The sequence below is a fragment of the Sus scrofa genome, chromosome 17 (assembly GCF_054392235.1).
Source record: "Sus scrofa isolate SSC_HxYL_T2T_F1_AM1 chromosome 17, Sscrofa_HxYL_maternal_Yorkshire_Landrace_v2.0, whole genome shotgun sequence".
NCBI classification, from domain to species: Eukaryota; Metazoa; Chordata; class Mammalia; order Artiodactyla; family Suidae; genus Sus; species Sus scrofa.
In genome coordinates this window covers 44,621,869-44,643,781 of record NC_139399.1, presented here as the reverse complement: position 1 = coordinate 44,643,781, position 21,913 = coordinate 44,621,869, and the positions used below count along the sequence as shown (strand labels likewise).

The following is a 21,913-nucleotide window of genomic DNA, read 5'->3' as shown; positions in this document are numbered from 1 at the left end:
CGTTTGCTCCCCCCAAGGTCCCCCTGGTAATAATAATAATGATTATTATTAACCATAGCAACCCAAGAGCTCATGCTGAGCCTGCCTGGCTGGAGTTGAAGGCGTTATCTCAGTTAATCCTCAGAACCGCCTTGGGAACCAAGGACTTTTATCTTTTTCCAGAGGAGGCTCAGAGCGATTAAGTGACTTGCCCAACCTTGCGGACTTAGAAAACGACCGTTCTCCACCTCCATCTCCCACACGTACTTCCTACTTAAAGCTTTATTTTGGAGCTTTGCAGATGATAGCCCTTGCCTGCTTGCTCTTTGGTGCTGTTTATGAAGAATTTACTGTTTAACTGTTGAAAAGACCAAAGATTGTTGCTTGTGACACTTGAGACTTATTTTTAAGTTTATAAATTTTAGGAGTTCTTGCTGTAGTGAAGTGGGTTGAGAATTTGGCTGCGGAGGCACAGGTTTGATCCCCAGCCTAGCGCAGAGGATTAAAGGATGTAGATAGCATAGGTTGGCATAGGTCAAATTCAGTCCCTGGCCCAGGAACATCCATGTGCCTTGGGTGCGGCCATTAAAAAAAAAAAAAAAAAAATTATAAATTTTAGTGTCCATAAGTAAAGTTTTTTTGGAGTGCATCCATGCTTATCGTTTATGTATTGTTTATGGCTGATTGCTACAACAGCAGGCAGACTATGCTTTACTATCTGTCCATTTATACAAGAAGTTTGCCCACCCCTACTCTGCTTCTTAACCTTGTAGATGACTCCAGTGGGAGGCTGCGGACCCACACACTCCAGTCTCCTGAGGGACTTTCTCCCTCTGGCATCCCTTGGCAGCTATTGACCTAGCCTATTCTTTGCCATTCTGCTAGCAGGAGTATTCACATGTCGCTTCACATATATGGCTAGAGCACCTACTGTGTGCCAGGAACTGGTCTAGACATGAGGTGCAAAGCAGATAGGGTCCTTATATGTAGATATTAACTGATCATCCAAAACAACTCTAAATACAAATAGTATAATACAGAATGCTGTGAATAGGGTGCCTGAAAGTTGAAGAGCATTTAACAAGTGAGCCAAGTTAATCTGGTCATCAGGGAAAACTTCCTGGAGGAGGTGATGTTACATTTGAGGTCTGAAAAATTAGCGGATTCCAAATCTTAGGATATCCCTTTTTTATTTTTTTAATTTTAATTTTTATTTTAATTTTTTGTCTTTTTGTCGTTTCTAGGGCTGTTCCTGCGGCATATAGAGGTTCCCAGGCTAGGGGTCTAATATGAGCTGTAGCCACCGGCCTACGCCAGAGCCACAACAAGGCAGGATCTGAGCCTTGTCTGTGACCTACATCACAGCTCACGGCAATGGCGGATCCTTAATCCACTGAACAAGGCCAGGGATCAAACCCACAACCTCATGGTTCCTAGTTAGATTCGTTAACCACTGAGCCACGACGGGAACTCCAGGATATCCCTTTTTTTAAAAAAAAAAAAAAAATTATTTTATTTTACTTTACTTTTATTTTTGCGGCCACACCTTTGGCATATGGAAGTTTCCAGAATCGAGCTGCAGCTAAGGCCTATGCCACAGCCACAGCAATGCTGGGTCTGAGCCTCTTCTGTGACCTAAGGTGCAGCTTGCAGCAACACCAGAGACTTAACCCACTGAGTGAAGCCAGGGAGCGAATCCGAATCCTCACGGACACTATGTTGGTTGGGTTCTTAATCTGTTGAGCCACGATGGGAACTCCCAGGATATCCCCTTTTATTTTTTATTTTTGTCTTTTCAGGGCTTCACCAGAGGCACATGGAGGTTCCCAGGGTAGGGTCCAATTGGAGCTGTAGCCACCAGTCTACACCTCAGCTCTCGGCAACGCTGGATCCTTAACCCACAGTTGGAGGCCAGAGATCATACCCACAACCTCATGGTTCCTAGTCAGATTCGTTTCTGCTGTGCCATGACAGGAACTCCAGAATATCCCCTTTTAGACTCTCCCTCTCTCTCCTTCACCCTCTTTCCCTCTTTTAGAAGCCTAGATTTGATTCAGATGAGAAGACTCAACTAGAGAAAGGAGAGTTATTCTTCTCTCCATTGTGAGTTGAAGCCTTGAGTGAGACATAGCATGCTAGAAGACGTAGGTGGAGAATGGGCAATCACTCTTTGAAAAATTATTTTTTTAAAAAAAAGGATTTCCCATCATGGCTTAGTGGAAATGAATCTGAGTAATATCCATGAGGATGTGTGTTTGATCCCTGGCCTCACTCAGTGGCTTAAGAATCCGGTGTTGCTGTGAGCTGTGGTGTAGGTCACAGATGCATATCAGGTCCCAGGTTGCTGTGGCTGTGGCATAGGCTGGCAGCTGTGGCTCAGATTTGATCCCTAGCTTGCAACCTTTCATATGCCGTGGGTGTGGCCATAAAAAGACAAAAAAAAAAAAAATTTATTGGCGTTCCCCCTGTGGCATAATATAGGATTGGTGGTGTCTTAGGAGTCCTGGATCACAGGTTCGATCCCCTGCCTGGAACAGTGGCTTAAAGGATCCGGTGTTGCTGCAGCAGTAGCTCAGATCTGAGCCCTGGCCTGGGTATTCCATAAGCTGCAAGGCAGCCAGAAAAGAAAAAAAAAAAAAGTTTATTTATTCCATAGTTGATTCACTTATAAACATTCAACGATAATTTATTGAGCATCTACTATGTATCAGGCACTATTCTAGGCTCTAGGGATATGGTAGTAAGCCAGAGAGAGAAAAATCCCTGCCCTGGTGGAACATTTTACATTCTACTACGTGGAGCAGTAAGTAACATATTTTATATGTTAAGTGATAATCACCACCATGGAAAAAAAATAAAGCAGGAGCAGGTGGCAGACAGACAATTTGAAACCAGGGGGTGAAGGAAGGCCTCCCCTAGAAGGGGACAGTTTGACTAGAGGGATAAGCTGCCTGTGTTGGTATCTGGGGGAAACATTCATTACTGGAACACTAAGCATGAAATTTGAATCAATGGCATTCTCAAGTCATGAAATTCTAAGTAATAGAATTCTGGGGCCGTGGAATGCCAATCAATATTTCTCTGGTGCCATAAAATTCTAATCAATAGAATTCTCTGGTTGTGAAATTCTAACTAATAGAACTCTGAAGCCATGAAATTTTAATTAATCGGGAAACTTCCCTGCAAAAGCAGCTGGGAGGGGGAGCAGCAAAAAAATCTCAGGGATCAGTGGGCGTTAACCAGATGAAGGGAGGGAAAATGCCCAGGAGGAGGGGACACACAGCATGTACAAGGGTCCTGTGGCAGGAAGGTGGAAAGGTTGAGACCTCACCTAGCCATTCAATTGGTAAGCCGATCAACTGCAAAAGGATTCATTTCTCCACATTTGACTCGTAACACCAGAGTTTCAGCAGCAGAGAGGCTGGTAAAAATAACAAGCCCAGAGGTACACCTGGCCTCAGCCAGGCCCAACTTTCAGGTCTACCTCCAGTCAGACGTGCGGTCTCCATTGCCCTCTCCCTACTGCAGTGAATGAGAGGACTCAGGAGTGACTGTATCTGCGCTCCAGACCTGCCTCTTCCTCTTGTGAGTATTAACCGCAATATGATATTATCCAGGACTCCATCTTGCCACCCCCACATTTATTATTCATTGCTCCATCCAATATTTTTATTAATAATAGCCATGGCTTTCATTGACCTTGTCAACCATGAAACCAAGTAACCTATAATCACTGCTACTCAAAGTGTGGATTGTGTAAGTCCCTCAACTGTTTGTTATCGCAAAATATGTAAGAAATGGAGAATGTCTAGAAGAGTTTATGGCAATTTGACGTTGCTGTGACATCCAATTATTTTATTTTATTTTATTTTTGTCTTTTTGCCATTTCTTGGGTCGCCCCCATGGCATAGGGAGGTTCCCAGGCTAGGGGTCGAATCAGATCTGTAGCCGCCAGCCTATGCCACAGCCACAGCAACACAGGATCCAAGCCGAGTCTGCAACCTACACCACAGCTCAGGGCAATGCCGGATCCTTAACCCACTGAGCAAGGCCTGGGATCAAACCCACAACCTCATGGTTCCTAGTCGGGTTCATTAACCACTGTGCCACAACGGGAGCTCCGCCAATTATTTTTTGAATAATTTATTTTCATTGAATTTTATAAACTATCAGTCCATGGTGGATTGGAAACAGTAAAGTGGTCACAGACAGTAGGAAAAGCTCTGCTGTACCCATATTATCCCTTTAAAATTCACAACAATGCTTATACAGCTGGTACCTTTTTTTTTTTTTTTTTGGCTGCACCTTCAGCATGTAGCAGTTCCCAGAGCCACAGGAGTGACAACACCGAATCCTTAACTGCTAGGCTGCAAGGGAACTCCATGGCTAATACTTGTATTATTTCCATTCTATTATCTTATTTTATTTTATTTGGTCCTATCTGTAGCATATAGAAGTTCCCAGGCCAGGGACTGAATCTGAGGCACAGCAGTGACCCGTGCCACAGCAGTGACGACACCAGATTCTTAACCTGTACCACCAGGAAATTCCAATTATTTCCACTTTATAGTTGAAGAAACTGCAGCTCAGAGAAGTGGCGTGCACGCATTGCCCAACGCCACATAGCAAGTGGCAGGGAGAGGAGTCCAGGTCTGTCAGAATCTTGTTTCCTCACTGCTTCCCCTTCTCTGCCCCCACTGCCATCAAGGTTCATTCAGTCTCTTCATCATAACCTGTCCACTTTAATGTGCTGGGTACCCACCTCTTTCCCTCCCTGACTCTTTTGTTCCAACACAAAGGCCTGCCCTGCTCACATTCCTGCTGCTTCTATCCTTCCGTGCTTCCTCCAACATCTAGATCAGTGCTCTCCAAGGAGTCTCCCTCCCTGACTCTTTCCCTCCCTGACTCTTTTGTTCCAACACAAAGGCCTGCCCTGCTCACATTCCTGCTGCTTCTATCCTTCCGTGCTTCCTCCAACATCTAGATCAGTGCTCTCCAAGGAGTCTCTGAGACGACAGAGATGTTCCATGTCTGCACTTGTCCAGCACCCTGGTCAGTTACCACACGGGGGCTATGAACACTTGAAAAGTGGCTGATGTGACAAAGAAACTGAATTTTTTTTCCTTTGGCTTTTTAGGGCCACACCCGCATCCTATGGAAGTTCCCAGGCTAGGGGTCAAATCAGAGCTGTAGCTGCTGGCCTACAGCCACAGCCACAGCAATGCTGGATCCTTTAATCCACTGAGTGAGGCCAGGGATCGAACCTGAATCCCTATGGATATTAGTCAGGTTCTTTTTACCCGCTGAGCCACAATGGGAATTCCCTCCCCTGCTTTTAAAGAATGGTTTGTGGCCTAAAGCCTGGTTCTAAGACATAAACTGGACTTCATTCTTCTCTTGTCTTTTTTTTTTTTTTTTTTTTTTTTTTTTTGCTTGGGCCATTCCCATGGCATATGGAGGTTCCCAGGCTAGGGGTCTAATTGGAGCTGTAGCTGCTGGCTTACACCAGAGCCACAACAACTCAGGATCCGAGCCGCGTCTGCAACCTACACCAGAGCTCAGGGCAACGCCGGATCTTTAACCCACTGAGCAAGGGCAGGGACCGAACCCGCAACCTCATGGTTCCTCGTCAGATTCGTTAAACACTGTGCCACGACGGGAACTCCCATTCTTCTCTTTCCTTAGGTCTTTTTTTTCTAGCTGTACCCATGGCATGTGGAAGTTCCCAGGTCAGGGACTGAACTGGTGCTATGACAGTGACAATGCTGGATCCTTAACCCACTGTGCCTCAAGAAATTCCTTCATTCCTCTCTTTTTTTTGTTGTTAAATTTTTTTTTTTCCTTTTTTGGTGCAGATGTGGCATATGGAAGCTCCCAGGCTAGGGGTTGAATTGGAGCTGCATCTGCAGGCCTATACCACAGCCATAGCAGTGCTAGATCAGAGCCACATATGTGACCTACACTGTAGCTCACGGCAACATCGGATCCTTAACACACTGAGGGATGCCAGGGATTGAACCCACATCCTCATGGATAATAGTCGGGTTCTTAACCCACTGAGCCACAATGGAAACTCACAAGACTATTAGTATTGGAAAAAAGCCCACTCTGCATACCCATTAAGATGGCTATTATAAAAAAATGGAGAATAGGAGTTCCGTAGTGGCGCAGCAGAAACGAACCAGATGAGGAACCATGAGATTGCGGGTTCAATACTTGGCCTCACTCAGTGGGTTAAGGATCTGGCGTTGCTGTGAGCTGTGGTGTAGGTTGCAGACTTGACTCGGATCTGGCGTTGTGGTGACTGTGGCGTAGGCCCGTGGCTACAGCTCTGATTAGACCCCTAGCCTTGGAACCTCTATATGCCATGAGTGCTGCCCTAAAAGGACAAAAGACAAAAAAAAGGGAGAATAACAAGGACTGGTGAGGATGTGGAATTGAAACCCTTGTGTACTCACTGCTGTTAGTAATGGAGAATGGTGCAGTTGCTATGGAAAATGGCATGATAATTTCTTAAAAAATTAAACGTAGGAGTTCCTGTCGTGGCTCAGTGGTTAACGAATCCGACAAGGAACCATGAGGTTGCGGGTTCGATCCCTGGGCTTGCTCAGTGGGTTAAGGATCCGGTGTTGCTGTGAACTGTGGTGTAGGTTGCAGTCGAGGCTTGGATCCTGTGTTGCTGTGGCTGTGGCACAGGCCGGCAGCTACAGCTCCAATTCCACCCCTAGCCTGGGAACCTCCATATGCCGCAGGAGCGGCCCTAGAAAAAGACAAAAAAAAAAAAAAAAAAAAAAAATTAAACATAGAATTACTATATGATATAGCAATTTCATTTTTGGGTACAAACTAAAAAGAACTACAAGCAGGATCTTAAGCAGATACTTGTAAACCCCTGTTCATAGCAGCATCATTCAGAAGAGTGAGAAGGTGTAAGCAAGTTGTGTCCATTGACAGATCACTGGATAAACAAAATGTAATATATACCAACAGGGGAATATCATTCAGCTTTAAAAAGGAAATTTGGAGTTCCCTGGTGGCTCAGTGAGTTAAGGGTCTGGCATTGTCACTGTTGTGGTTTTGATTGCTGTTGTGGTATGGGTTTGATCACTGGCCTGGAAGTTTTCACATGCTGAAGGTATAGCCAAAAAAAAAAAAAAAAAAAAAAAAACGGAGGAAAGAAGGAAATTCTAGCACATGCTACAGCATAGATGAATCTTGAAGACATTATACTAAGTGAAATAAGGCAGTCTCAAAAGGACAAGTGTAGTATGATACCACTTATATGAGGTACCAAGAGTTGTCAAGTTCACAGAGTCAAAGTAGAATGGTGGTTGCCAGGGACTAGGGGAAGGGGAACAATGGGGAATTATTAATTATTCTGTGTGTACTTTCAGTTTGGAAAGATGAAAAAGTTCTGGAAATGGACAATGGTGATGGTTGCATAACAAAAGTAAATGAACCTAAAGCCACAAAACTGTGCACTCAAAATCAGTTAAATTGGTAAATTTCATGTTATATGTTTTACTAGAATTTACCAAAAAAATGCATAAGCTTGTGGCAATAGACATTTTTTTTTTCTCTTTATAGCCACACCTGAGGCATATGGAATTTCCCGGGCTAGGGGTTGAATCAGAGCTGTAGCTGCCTGCCTACAGCCACAGCAACTCAGGATCCGAGCCGGGTCTGCAACCTCCAAAGGCCCTCGCGGCAATGCCAGATCCTCAACCCACTTAGCAAGGCCAGGGATCGAACTCAGGTCCTCATGGATACTAGTGGGGTTCGTTGCCGCTAAGCCACAGTGGGAAACTCCAACCATGCATATCTTGTTTTTAATATGTCTACCCTAAAACTATACACAATATTATTTACATGTTTTTGTTTTTATTTTTATTTTTTAATTTTTTAAACATTTTGGGTGTTCCTGCAGCATGTGGAAGTTCCCAGGCCAGGGACCAGACCCATGCCACAGTTGTGATCTAAGCTACTGCTGTGACAAAGCCTGATCCTCAACCTGACGCGCCACAGAGAACTCCTTATTTGTGTGTTTTTAAAATGTTACATGATTCACCATATTTTCTTTGCCACATCTTTCTGCAACTTGAATTTTCGCTTAACCTTAGGTTTTCAAGATCCATCCATTTCTAGTTCATTCATTTTACCTACTGTAAAGTTTTCTGTCATATAAATAGACCACATTTTGGAGTTTAAGTTGTGACACAGTGGAAAAGAATCCAACAAGGAACCATGAGGTTGCCGGTTCAAACCCTGGCCTTGCTCAGTGGGTTAAGGATCTGGTGTTGCTGTGACTGTGGTGTAGGCCGGCATCTGTAGCTCCAATTCAACCCCTAACCTGGGAACCTCTATATGCTGCACGTGCGGCCCTAAAAAGCAAAATAAATAAATAAATCAACCACATTTTGACATTTTGTCTATTGTCAACTCCTCCAGAAAGACTATCAGAAAAAGCTGTGGATTAAGCAAAGATGAATTTACGAAATCTGCTACAGCAAAAGGGGAACAGGAGTCTTAGCAGTACCTCAAAAGTGGGTGATCAGGGAAGAATATTTACAGGGTTGGGGAGGTGGCCTGGGCTCAAGCGTGAGTCTTTTAAGGTAGAAAACTGATTGAGATTGGGCAAAGTTTGTGACCTAAAAGTTCAGAGCTGGTGGAGGCCTGAGACAAGTGAACTGTTGTCTGATAAGAGAGGTGTTTGCTAAGGTGAGCAAATGGTTTGCCTGAACAAATTGGTTTGCAAGAATTGCCTGAGGCAAATAGCAAAGTTATTTATTGGTTTACAGTCTTATCTTTCCAGGTAAGAATTTCCAGGAACAAACAGTCATGTTGGCATGGGGAGGGGTCTCCATTCTCAGACCCAGTAGTTGAGTAGCAGTGAGGAACATGGTCTAGGTTCTATTGATGGGCATTTAGGTTATTGCCAATGTTGCGCAATGACATCTTGCGTGTTTCTCTGGAGTCCTCAGGGTGCAGTGACATCTTGAGAGTTTATCTGGAGTCCTCACCTAAAAGAGGAATTGCTAAGTAGAAAGACAGGAGCACTTGCAATTTTCCTAGAGTTGGTATTCTTTCCAGCCCACCTCCCTGACTCCCAGAAGAGGGAAATCTCCCTCCAGGCCACCAGAGCAGACGGCAAGAACTGCCAGGGCTTTGCCCACACTGGCTGCCTGCCCACCTGCCCGCCCTCCCTTGTTCTGGCAGATTAACAGTGACCTGTGACCCTGACAGGCTGGCCACACTCCCGGCCAATTTCAGCCTGTCGAAAGGGGTCCCCAGGGGTAGTCGGGGCTTGGGGATATGTTGGCCAGATGGGCCTGGGAGGTCTTGGGTTGGCTTATCCCAGGAGGCAGAGCAGGTGGGCAGCCCCCAGCACCCCCACCCCCATTTCCCCATTATGCATCACTGGGTTGGAGCTGGAGCCAGATGGTAGGGATGGGGCAGCCTCGCAGCTTCTGGCCTGACAAAGAATCCTCTATACTGAACAACCCCGCCCCCCCCGGCCCCTGCCCTGGTCAGCTTGCCTAGTCTACTTTCTGGCTGCCCAGTCACTCTCAGCCTTGGTCTGCTTTGCCCTTGGTAGCCTTTCTGCCAAAACTCTCCCTTTCCCCATCCTATTTATGGAGGAGACTTTCCCAAAACAATGTTCCTAGAGAGTCTTGAACCTGGAAACCCACTTACCATCCACCCGATGATGGGCAGGTGTGACCAAGGCAGTAATGTACTGTGGTTGTAACAAGTCGTGGATTCAAATGTACTAATAAGATCAAGTGCAATGGACCATGTTGGGATTGTGGCAAATTGGTGCCTGGCACTCAATGAGCGCTCACTGATGGTCCCTCTGATTACTATGGATGGGGAAAGTCTACCGAGGAGGGTGCTTGCAGAAAAGTCTCTAGGGAATTCCCACTGTGGCTCAGGGGGTTAAGGACCTGACTAGTATCCATGAGGATGGGAGTTCAATCCCTGGTCTTGCTCAGTGGATTAAGGATCTGGCATTGCTGCAAGCTGCAGCTTAGGTGGCAGATGTAGCTCAGATCTACATGGCTGTGGCTGTGGCTGTGGCATACGCCAGCAGCTGCAGCTCTGATTTGACCCCTAGCCAAGGAACTTCCACATGCCTTAAAAAGAAAAAAAGAGAAGTCTCAAGGTTAAGAAAATAGGCTTGGGAGGCAGGCCCACCTGAATGAATACCCGATTCATTACTGAGAGTGAGTCCTTGGACAGATCACCTCATCAGAAATGGGGCTGGAGTTCCCGTCGTGGCACAGTGGTTAACGAATCCAATTAGGAACCATGAGGTTGCGGGTTCGGTCCCTGCCCTTGCTCAGTGGGTTAAAGATCTGACGTTGCCGTGAGCTGTGGTGTAGGTCACAGACACGGCTCAGATCCTGCATTGCTGTGGCTCTGGCTTAGGCTGGGGGCTACAGCTCCGATTCGACCCCTAGCCTGGGAACCTCCATATGACACGGGAGCGGCCCAAAGAAATAGCAAAAAGACAAAAAAAAAAAAGTGGGGCTAATTTGTCATTATCGGGAGTTCTCATTCCTCATCAGAAATGGGGCTAATTTGTCATTATCAAGAGTTCCCTGGTGGCTCAGTGGGTTAAGGACTTGGCATTCTGTGGCACAGGTTTGATCCCTGGTCTGGGAACTTTGGCATGCTATGGGCTTGGCCAAAATAAAATAAAATAAAATAAAGCAACAATCTTTATCATAGAGAATTGTCCTGAGGGAGAAGGAAGATAATGCAAGGAACGCATTTGGTATAGAGTTAGCCCTAATGCATATGAGCTAAATCTCTTCATTGTCCCAGAATCTGGAAAGAGGTTATAGGTGCTGCAGGAGACAAGAAAGCCTCAGGGTGAGGAGAGAAGGATCCCAGAACATCGGCAATTGATTGCTTCGGGCCTGGCGTCCTCCCCAAGGACTCCCTCAGTTATAATTGTGTAACATTTTCCTTGGCTGTGACTGTTTCCTTATCTGTAAAATGGGTTAAGTGACAGAAGTTACCTCATAAGAGGCCATGGAGAGTTTATAAATCATACTCAATAACCATTAATTATTACTGGGTGGAGTTCCCTTGTGGTGCAGGGGGTTAAGGATCTGGCATTGTCACTGCAGCAGCTCTGCTTGATACTGTAGCCTGGGTTCCACCCCTGGACTGGGAACTTCTACCTGCCACAGGTGCAGCCAAAAACAAACAAACAAACAAACAAACAAAAAAACACATTATCATTGGGAGATAAGGAGTCACCCTTGACTCCTCAGCCAGGCTAGGATTTTGAGGGTCTCCTGGTCAGATGGGTCTCAGGGCATAGCTGAGGCGAGGAAGGGGGAAAGGCTGCCGAGGAGCCCTGGGTTCCCTTCTGGGTGCTGCCTCTATTTTGCTGGGTGACTCCAGGTTTCTGTAGAGTGGATGGTTTGGCCTCCGCAGTTCCTCATGAGTCTGTGGTTCCAGAATTCTCTCTGATGTGGGCAAGAGCATGAGGGGGGAAGGCGGCGGGGAGGGAGGTGAGCAGGGCCTGGCCTCACACCAGGCTGTCTACAGGAAGCCATCTCTGCACACAGAGCCCAGGCATGTTTCAACTGGCTCCTTGATGCCAAGTGAAGTCTATTAATATCCAAGTAATGAGGTAACTACTGTGCTTTGGAAGAATGACTGGTGGATGCTTTTGAGGGAATTTCTTTTTCTTTTTCTTTTCTTTTTTTTTTTTTTTGGTCTTTTAATTTCGCACTCGAAGCATATGGAGGTTCCCAGGCTAGGGGTCCAATTGGAGCTATAGCTGCTGGTCTATACTGCAGCCACAGCAACACCAGATCCGAGCTGTGTCTGCGACCTACATCTCAGCTCATGGCAACGCCGGATCCTTAACCCACTGAGAGAGGCCAGGGATCAAACCTGCATCCTCATGGGTACTGGTCAGATTCGTTTCTGCTCAGCCATGATGGGAACTCCTTGAGGGAATTTCAGATCAGAGAGGAGGGTAAATAAAACATCTGTGAGAAGAGGGATGCAGGTTTATTTTGGATACAGCATGAGGAGAGATGAGCTTTGAGCCCCGGGGGGCGCTCCCTCCACAGCTTGGTACTCTTTCTGGAGCTAGTGGTTAAGGAGAGGCAGGGTGAGAGCTGTGCGTGTGTTGTGGTGGTGGTGGGGCTTTGGAAGAGGAACAAGGGAGTGGGATTTTCAGGCCCTTGGATTACCCTAGCAGATTCCCAGGCGAAGAACGAACCCTGCAACCAGAGGCCAATCCCCTTTTCATACCCCAGCCTATAGCCTTCGGGGTGTTCTGCAGCCCGAAGTTGCCCCAGTTCTGACGCCACCTGCCTGGAGAAGGGTTAGATGGAAGAATCCTGAATCAGAGGCTGAGAGAAGCTCAGAAGCAGAGGTTGTCAAAGGGCAGTTCTTGGACCACAGCATCATCATCACCTGGTAACTTGCTAAAAATGCAGATTAGTCTACTGCAGACCCACCGAATCATAAACTCTGGATGTATTAATTGCTGAATAGAGCCCAGAAATCTTTTTTTCGTTTTTTTTTTTTTTTGGTCTTTTTAGGGCCTCACTGTGGCATATGGGAATTCCCAGGCTAGGGTCGAACTGGAGCTACAGCTGCCGGCCTATGCCACAGCCACAGCAATGTGGGATCGGAGATGTATCTACAACCTACACCACAGCTCACATCAATGCCTGATCCTTAACCCACTGAGCGAGGCTAGGGATTGAACCTACACCCTCATGGACACTAGCTGGGTTTGTTATCCTGAGCCACCAGTGGAACTCCCCCAGCAATCTTTTAACAAGGCTCTAATAGAGATGTGCAATGATAGGCAGGGCCAGGCCTGGGAATGGAGGATGGAGACATCTTTGAGAGGCTTTTAGGGTGTTGAATCCATAGGAATGGATGCCAGGGTGGATGTGGAAGACTGCATGGTAGTAATAGTCACCGTGATAATAATAGTAGTAGTAACCGAACATGTTTTGCGCACTTTGTCCGACACTGTGTTAAGCACTTTCTAAGTATTTTATTCATTTAACCCTCAAAAATCCCTAATAGGTAGGTACTATTAGGATCCCACTTTTTCAGATGGGAAACTGAAGATCAGGCCAAATGCCCAGGGCCGCATAGTTGGGAAGTGTTAGATCCAGTCTTCAGGTACTGAGTTTTTGCCTCCTCTCTGCTACCAGTCTCATCATTTGGGTTTTTGACCATCGTGAGCAGTAAGGACTGCTCAGGGGAGAAGTAACTTTAAGGGAGGCTAGCACTGTTCTTTTTTTATTTTTTGGCCACGCCTATGGCATATGGAAGTTCCCAGGCCAGGGACTGAACCCGAGCCACAGCACTGACCCACAGGCCTGCAGTGACAATGCAGGATCCTTAACCCACTGCACCACAAGAGAACTCCAATACCAACACCGTTTTGCTTTCAAATTTCCTGAGCACTTACTCTGCATTTGCTCTGTTCCATTTAAATATCACTCTGATATTCTAGGTACTGCAGCTATCCCATTTTCAGATGATGCAACTGAGGCTTGGCGAGACAGGGTCACCTGCCCGAGGTCATGTACTGAGTGGCACAACAAAAATTTAAAGCAGGGCAGCAAGGGAGTACCCATTGTGGCTCAGCAGGTTATGAACTTGACTAGTATCCATGAGGATTTGGGTTTGATCCTTGGCCTTGCTCAGTGGGTTAAGGATCCTCTGCTGCCCTAAGCCGTAGTATAAGTGGCAGACACAGCTTGGATCCTGCCATGGCTGTGGTGTAGGTTAGCAGTTGCAGCTCTGTTTCAACTCCTAGCCTAGAAAAGCAAAAAAAAAAAAGAGAGAGAGAGAGAGGATAGATAATAGTATTGATAACTATTGGAGTAAAAAATAAAAAAACAACCAGAAACAAAAACAAAAAATAAAGCAAAGCAGCAGGAATTTGGAATCTCGGCTCTTAATCCAGATAGATTTAGTGAGGACCCCCCTCAAACAGGGGTGCCTTCCTGATTCCTGCCAATCTGGGATGTCCACCCTGTGTCCCTGAGCACACAGGATAGATCCAGGCAGAGTATGCACAGGGTGAATGTCTATTAAGTGACATTAAGAACATTTGTGTAAATAAGGGTCTACAGGGAGTTCCACTGTGGCTCAGTGATAACACATCCGATTAGTATCCATGAGGATGCAGGTTCCATCCCTGGCCTTGTTCAGTGGGTTAAGGATTCAGCGTTGCTGTGAGCTGTGGTGTGGGTCATAGACACGGCTCGGATCTGGTGTTGCTGTGGCTGTGGTGTAGGCTGGTAGCTGCAGCTCCGCTTCGATGCCTAGCCTGGGAACTTCCATATGCCGTGGGTGCAGGCCTAAAAATAAAAGTAAAACTAAAAAAAAAAAAAAGAGTCTACAGAAACCAGAAGGAGGAATTAATTTATGGAGTCACTCCCATATGCTAGGCATCTGATACAGGGCCCATTTAATTCTCTCAGCGCCTTCTAGCCTTTTGTTTTATTATCTCCATTTTACAGAAGAGGAAGTTGTTTGAAATCACACAATATGAGTGGAAGAGCTGGGGTTGAGGCCAAGTCTACCCGACCCTCCAATTGGCTGGGTCTTCACGAGTTCCCGTTTTGGCGCAGCAGAAACGAACCTGTCTAGTATCCATGAGGATGCAGGTTCAATTCCTGGCCTTGATCATGGGGTTGGGGATCTGGCATTGCCGTGAGCTGGGGTGGTGTAGGTCACAGATACGGTTTGGGTCCCTCGTGGCTGTGGCGTACGTAGGCTGACAGCTGTCGCACCGATTTGACCCCTAGCCTGGGAACTTCCATATGCTGCAGGTGAAGCCCTAAAAAGCCAAAACAAAAACTGGCCAGGTCTTCAACTAAGGGTTGGGAGTGTAGAGTCGGGATGTATTCAATAAATGGTGACTGGTATAATACGGTAACCACAATTATTATCACTATCTGTGAAGGAGATGTTTAATCCTCACATGAGGAATGGAAGAAAGTGCTTCCGAAGTGACAATCTCAAGGATGCCTTCTTCCCACCCCATTCTAAGTGGCTGCGTCTGTGGCATGCCTAAGTTCTGCGACCAGGAATTGAATCTAAGCCACAGGTGCAAGGTACAACAACAGATCCTTTAACCCACTGCACAGGGCTGGGGATCAAACCACAGCTCTGCAACAAGGTGAGCTGCTGCAGTCAGATTCTTAACACACTGGGCCACAGTGGGAACTCTAAGATTCCCATCTTTTGCTGGGGCTGGGTGGCCAGCCTGCCTCGGACCCTGCAGCCCTGGCTCTTCACTGCCCTCTGCTGGCAGCTGTTAGATGTGGCACTAAGAAGTAAAATCCATATGGCCCCAGCATTGGCCTGTCTCCACATGCTTGACAGCGTTTTTTGTGAGTGACACATACTGGGCTGGGGAGAAAGAGCTAGAGTGGCTCTCTAGGACCTCCCTCATGGAATAGTCTCTTTGCTTCTAATCCACCCCACCTCACTGTTGTGGCCAGAGGGTTCTCTTAAAAACATAAAGTAGGAAATCTCCTATGGACCCAGCAGATTAAGGATCCAGCATTGTTACTTTACTGCTGTGGCTGAGGCGGCACCCATGGCATGTGGGAATTCCCGGGCCAGGGATCAAATCCGTGCCACAGCAGCGACAACATCAGATCCTTAACCCACTGCCCCACCAAGCAACTCCATCATTCTTTTTTATTGCTTAATAACAGTCTATTACATGAAAATATTGCATTGGTTGTTGGGCTTTTGGATCGTTTTCACCTTTTGGCAATAATAATAACAATAACAATAACATGTTTTCATTTCTCTCAGGCATATACCTAAGAGTAGAATTGCTAGATCATATGGTAACTGTAAGTTTTATTACATTTAAGGAAGTGTCTAACTATAAAACTGGAATTATTTTATTTTATTTTACTGTCTTTTCTAGGGCCACACCTGTGGCATATGGAGGTTCCCAGGCTAGGGTCCAATTAGAGCTGTAGCCACCAGCCTACACCAAGCCACAGCAATGCGGGATCCGAGCCGCATCTTCTGCCTACACCACAGCTCATGGCAGCTCTGGATCCTTAACCCACTGATCGAGGCCAGGGATCGAACCTGCAACCTCATGGTTCCTAGTCAGGTTCGTTAACCACTGAGCCACTACAGGAACTCCGGAATTATTTATTTTTAAAAGCAAACTTTAAAATTTTTTTCCCTTTTGGAGTTCCTATCATGGCGCAGTGGAAACGAATCCAACTAGGAACCATGAGGTTGCTGGTTCGACCCCTAGCCTCGCTAGGTGGGTTAAGGATCCGGCGCTGCCAAGAGCTGTGGTGTAGGTTGCAGACACGGCTCGGATCCCGCATTGCTGTGGCGTAGGCTGGCAGCTACAGCTCTGATTAGACCCCTAGCCTGGGAACCTCTACATGCCGTGGGTGTGGCCCTAAAAAGAGAAAAAGACAAATAAATAAATAAACAACCCCCCCCCTTTTAAATTAAGGGCTGTACCCGCAGCATGTGGAAGTTCCCCAGGCTAGGGGGTCCAATCAGAGCTACAGCTGCAGGCCTACGCCTCAGCCACAGCAACACCAGATCTGAAGCGAGTCTGTAACCTGTACCACATTTCATAACAAAGCCGGATCCTTAACCAGTGAGTGAGGCCAGGGATTGAACCTGCATCCTCATGGATCCTAGTTGGGTTCAATAACCTCTGAGTCATGAAGGGAACTCCAACTTTTAAATTTTTTAAATCTAGGTTTTACATTTTTCTCTCTTGCGATCTGAGGGTGCAGTTTCTTAAACTACAAGAGTAGACCTTAACACGTATTTATTGGATAAGTTGATGACTATTTGATCTGATGTTGACATAGCTAGACTTTTTTTTTTAATGGCCGCACCCATGGCACATGGAAGTTCCCAGGCCAGAGACTGAATCCAAGCCGAAGTTTCAAACTACACCCAGCTGGAGTTCCCGTCATGGCTCAGTGGTTAAAGAATCCAACTAGGAATGATGAGGTTTTGTGTTCGATCCCTGGCCTCGATCAATGGGTTAATGATCTGGCGTTGCTGTGAGCTGTGGTGTAGGTCACAGATGGGGCTCAGATCCTGTGTTGCTGTGGCTGTGGTGTAGGCCCACGTCTACAGCTCCGGTTAGACCCCTAGCCTGGGAACATCCATGTGCTGCAGGAGTGGCCCTAGAAATGGCAAAAAGACCAAAAAAATAAAAATACAAATAAAAAAGAAAAAGAAAGAAAAAGAAAATGACAAACTACACCCGGCTGTGGTAATGCTAGATCCTTAAATCCACTGAGCTGGGCTAGGGATCAAATAGGGCCTCTGCAGTACCTGAAGCTGCTGTGGTCGGATTTTTAACCCACTGTGTCACAGTGGGAACTCCTCAACCATATCTTGTAAGATATTCTTCAACTTTTCTTTACTTTTTTTTGGCTACACGTGCAGCATGTGGAAGTTCATGGGCCTGGGATCAATCACGCCACAGCAGTGACCCAAGCCACTGCAGCGACAATTCTGGATCTTTAACCCATTGCACCGCAAGGGAACTCCTCTTCAATTTTTCTTTTTTTTTGCTTTTTGGGCCTCACCTGCAGCATATGGAACTTCCCAGACTAGAGGTCAAACTGGAGCTGCAGCTGCCAGCCAATACCACAGCCATAGCAATGGGAAATCCAAGCTGTGTCTTCGCCCTACACAGCTTATGGCAATGCCAGATCCTTAATCCACTGAGTGAGGGCGGGGATTGAACCCACAACCTCACGGTTACTAGATGGATTCGTTTCATCTGAGCCACGACGGGAACTCCTTTTTTTTTTTTTCTTTTTAAGGCTGAACTTGCTGCATATGGAAGTTCCTGGGCCAGAGGTCGAATCAGTGCTGCAGATGTGACCTGTGCTAAAGCTATAGCAACACCAGACCTGAGCCACATCTGCAAATTCTGCTGCAAGCTTATGGCAGTGCCAGATCCCTAACCCATTGAGCCGGGCCAGGGATCAAACCGCCATTCTCACAGAGACACAATGAGAATTCCTCCCGTCTCCCTCCCTTATCCCTAGGGAGTAAACTGGTTTCCTCTGGAAGATCTGCCCTGGGGTTTGGTGGGGAGCCAGGCCTGTGGATGTGGGTCTTGGAGGGCCAATTTCTGAGCCATGGCAGAGAGGCATCAGCCGACCACAGCGGAGGGGCAGAGCATTCCTCCTGCTCCAGGGTTCCTGGGGGTGGACTGATGGGCACAACTGATTGGCAATGGGATGCTGTGGGATCATGGACACACACACTCACAGATAGGTGCATAAAATACACATGCACACACACATCTACATACGCACACATACACATCTACGTACACACACGCATTCATCACTATTTTCTCTGGCTCTGCATCCTTCTTCCATTTCTTCCATTTCTTCTGGCTCTGCTAGCCTTCTTTTATTCTGCCCACATCGTCCCTCTCCTTCCTCCTTTCCCATTATAACCATAGAAAACAGTCTTCCAGGGAAGGGATTCTCTCTCAGGGCTCTTTCTCACCGAGTTTGCCTTGGGCTTATTAAGTCTTTTTGAAGCAGGGCAGTACGTGGGAGGACTTTTAAGGATCTGGCTTCAGGCTTTGGTCCTGGGAAAGGAGTCCCATCTCCCCTCTGATCTCTCACCTCCCGCCTGATTGCTGCCTGCCCTCCCTTCTCTACCTTCAGAATGAAGCTTCCCAAAGCCAAGTAAAATATAGTTCTCACTTTTCATAAGTGTTTACCCTGGTCTTCTCAGTAAGTAAGCACAGTCCTACTTAAAAAATATCAATACATGTATGTAATGCTGTATTTCCTTCTTTCGTCCTCCCATTCTATCTTCCTTCTTTTTTTCCTTCCTTTCTCACTTTGTCTCTCTCTTTCTTTCATGTATTTATTGAGTGTCGTGTATATGTCAGACCCTGGGTTGGTTTGTTTGTTTTACTTGTGTCTTCCATGTTTTGATACTTATTATTCCAAATTAAAGCTTTTTGATTGATGCTTGTTTTCCAAGATAATTACAACTCATATTTTTGAATGCTAATTATGTAGTACAGGAATTGTGTTAAGCAGAATTCAGTTCTATGATTCTTAATTTATAGATAATGAAATGGGGGCTTAGAGGTTAAGTAAGTCTCCCAGGACCACAGAGATAGAAAGTGGCACAGCATTGCATATCTCGGTAAGGACTGAAAAAAAGACAGAGCAGGAAATTGAACACAGAACATTAGAAGACAAAGCTCATGCTCTTAACCACCATGGGCTCCTGTCTCCATGTGGGCTGTATTTCCTGTGAAATGGGAGCCTATCTTGTTTACAACTATCTTGTTTGCACACTTACCACTGGGTCTAGCATACAGTGGATATTGAATAAATATTGTTAAATGAATGAATGAATCGTAAATTCATCTCTTTCTGCTGTGTGGGCTGTGGAAAGGAGAAGTAGGAGGGATATGGGCTTGGAAGCCAGAGAGACCCAGGTTTGCTCAGAGATCTGTTCTTACTAGTGGAGTCTCAATTTCCTCATCTATAAAATGGGGATAATGTACAGACCGTGTAGGATTTATGTGAGGTTTAAATGACAATGTATATTAATCAGCCAGCTCATGGTCCAATATATAGCAAACTGAACAAACGGCATCATCTATTTTTTTCACCCTTTTTTGGCCGCTCCACTGCATATGGAGTTCCCAGGGCAGGGATCAGATCCAAGCCACAGTTGCAACCTACGCCACAGCTGCGGCAGCACTGGATCCTTAACCCACTATGCTGGGTTGGGGATCAAACCTGTATCCCAGCACTGCAGAGACGCCACCGATCCTGTTGCACCACAGCAGGAACTCCTGGCACCTATTTTTTTCATGTGTACATGTGCATATAATACATCGTATTATGCATGTGGCTTCAGTGGGTTTTCAGTGGTATAGAGGCATTCCTCTATTACTGGATACTTATCTTGGTCTAGTTACTTGCAAACATGAGTTTGCTGTGGTCAATTTGTATATGAACCTGTTTTCGTATGAATTATTTTTTTCCCTTGATGGTGTCTTTTTTTTTTTTTTTTTGTATTTTTTAGGTCTGCACCTCATCACACGGTGGTTCCCAGGCTAGGGGTCGAATTGGAGCTACAGCTGCTGGCCTACACCACAGCCTCAGCAAAGCATGATCCAAGCCATGTCTGAGACCTACATCACAGCTCACGGCAACCCTGGATCCTTAACCCCCTGAGCGAGCCCAGGGATGGAACCTGAGTCCTCATGGATACTAGTCAGATCTGTTTCCACTGAGCCATGATGGGAACTCCCCTTGATGGTATCTTATGTGTAGAATTTTACCTGAAGGTGCAGGGAATCTACATACAATGTGGCCCTAACTATTTATTGCCCAACACGTTGGAAGATGGAGAAAAGGGGCAGATATGAGGGCTGGTTGAGGAGTGCAATGTCGTGGGTTTTTTCTGGTAACCATCACACCTCACTTGTGTGTTTGGCAACTGCCTAGCATAGTGGATCAGTGCCCAGACACACATGTCAAACAGTCCTAGATTTGAATTCCAGCCCTGCGCTACTCACAAATGTGTGACCTGAGCCAATTAAACTTTCTAAATCTAAGTTTTCACTTCTGTTTAATGAGAGTGTTCTCAACTGTAGCTACTCCATGAGGTTACTGTAAAGTCAAGAAGATACATGCAGATGCTTAGATCTGGGCCTGGCCAATAGTAAGCATTCAATGTAGGCATTCAATAAATAAAGGTGATTATATTGATTGCATAAGATTCACAGTTTACTTTTCCCCATTGATTTAATCCTGACACAGTCCCCTGTGAGGCAGGGGTTATTATGACCCCCATCTCACAGATGAGGAAATTGAGGCCTAGAGAACTGAAAGTACCTGGACCAGGGTCGATATGGGGCTAACACAGTGTCTGAGCAGTATTGTAAGCCAGGTCTCCAGAGACCCAGACCCAGAGAGCCCCACCTTCCAGCCCTCTTTCCTCACAGGGGTTCTTCTCCCTCCAGGTCTCTCAGTGTGGGACTTAAGGCTTCTCCGTATTTGACTGTGAACAGAACAACGGCTTAATCTTTAGTTTTATTTTGTCTTTTTTTTTTTTTTTTTTTTGGTCTTTTTAGGGCCGCACCCGCGGCATATGGAGGTTCCCAGGCTAGGGGTCAAATCGGAGCTGTAGCTGCCGGCCTACACCGCAGCCACAGCAACGCCAGATCCAAGCCATGTCTGCGACCTACACCACAGCTCACCCACTGAGCGAGGCCAGGGATGGAACCCACAACCTCATGGTTCCTAGTCGGATTCGGAAACCACTGAGCCACGACGTGAACTCCAAGAACAAGGGCTTAATCTCAAACACCTTTCCAATTTCCAAGTGAGGGCAGTACCCACTCTTTCCCCAAACCCTAAACAGCCTGCAACGTGCTCATCCCAGTGGGAGGGGCCTGTTAGCGTTAGTCACCACGCCCCACACTAAGCCACGCCCACAGATATTAGCTCTGGCCCCACCCTGGGAAACAGGCTCCCTCAAACCTTCTTTAGCTGCCAGCCTGCGAAGTCCCTCGCGGCTTGGTGTCTACTACTTAAACTCAAGCCCTGTCTCTGGAGTCCGGCTCTCCGCCATATGCAGTCCCACCTCAACAACCAAAGTCTCGCAGCAGTGTCCATGGTTCTTTTTCCTGTGCTGTCACGTAGGTGAGCGACGGTCCTGGCCCCGGACTGCCACGCCCAGCGAAGTCTCTTCCACAGGATGAAGCCACGCCCCTAATTGCCCCACCGCCCCCGTTTCAGAAGCTTCTCGCTGTAACTCGTGGTCCCGCCCAGACGCCCTTATGACCCCACCCCCATGAAGTCCCACACTACATCCTTCGGCTCCTGGACCCCGCCCTCCCTGTCTCTCCTGAAGC

The 21,913-nt window shown here is 46.6% G+C and overlaps 1 long non-coding RNA gene across 1 annotated transcript in view; it reads left to right on the top strand.

Moving 5' to 3' along the window:
* The window catches only part of LOC146395264 (uncharacterized), a 624,884-nt gene that overhangs the window by 511,978 nt on the left and 90,993 nt on the right, over nucleotides 1–21,913 (top strand). The gene's annotated exons all lie outside the window — the stretch shown is intronic.